Source organism: Lygodium microphyllum, chromosome 16, assembly GCF_053477565.2.
Source record: "Lygodium microphyllum isolate KBCC chromosome 16, Lygodium_microphyllum_v1.1.10, whole genome shotgun sequence".
Taxonomy (NCBI): domain Eukaryota; kingdom Viridiplantae; phylum Streptophyta; class Polypodiopsida; order Schizaeales; family Lygodiaceae; genus Lygodium; species Lygodium microphyllum.
This window is the reverse complement of record NC_141150.1, coordinates 17,200,825-17,201,119: the sequence shown is the minus strand read 5'-3', so window position 1 is coordinate 17,201,119 and position 295 is coordinate 17,200,825.

Sequence of the window (295 nt, the reverse complement as noted above, 5' to 3'; positions counted from 1 at the left end):
ATCCCTCACTTTGAGAAGGTCATACCTTACGTTCCCATGAGGGTGTTTCCCCACAAACTAGTTTTCTGCTTTTTTTTTGGTTTCCGAATTCAGTTTAGAGTCACATGAGCTGGTTTCCAAACGCATCTTTTACTTTCAAAAATCATGTTGGCCCCATCTACCCATTGTGCCTCATCCTCACATTCGCTTTTTTAATTGGAATATCATGCCTCTAATAACCAGTAATAGCCAAGGGAGATAGTGCTTGCTATGGGGTGAAGCATCCTGGGTTTTTAAGTACAAAACCGTGAGGAGT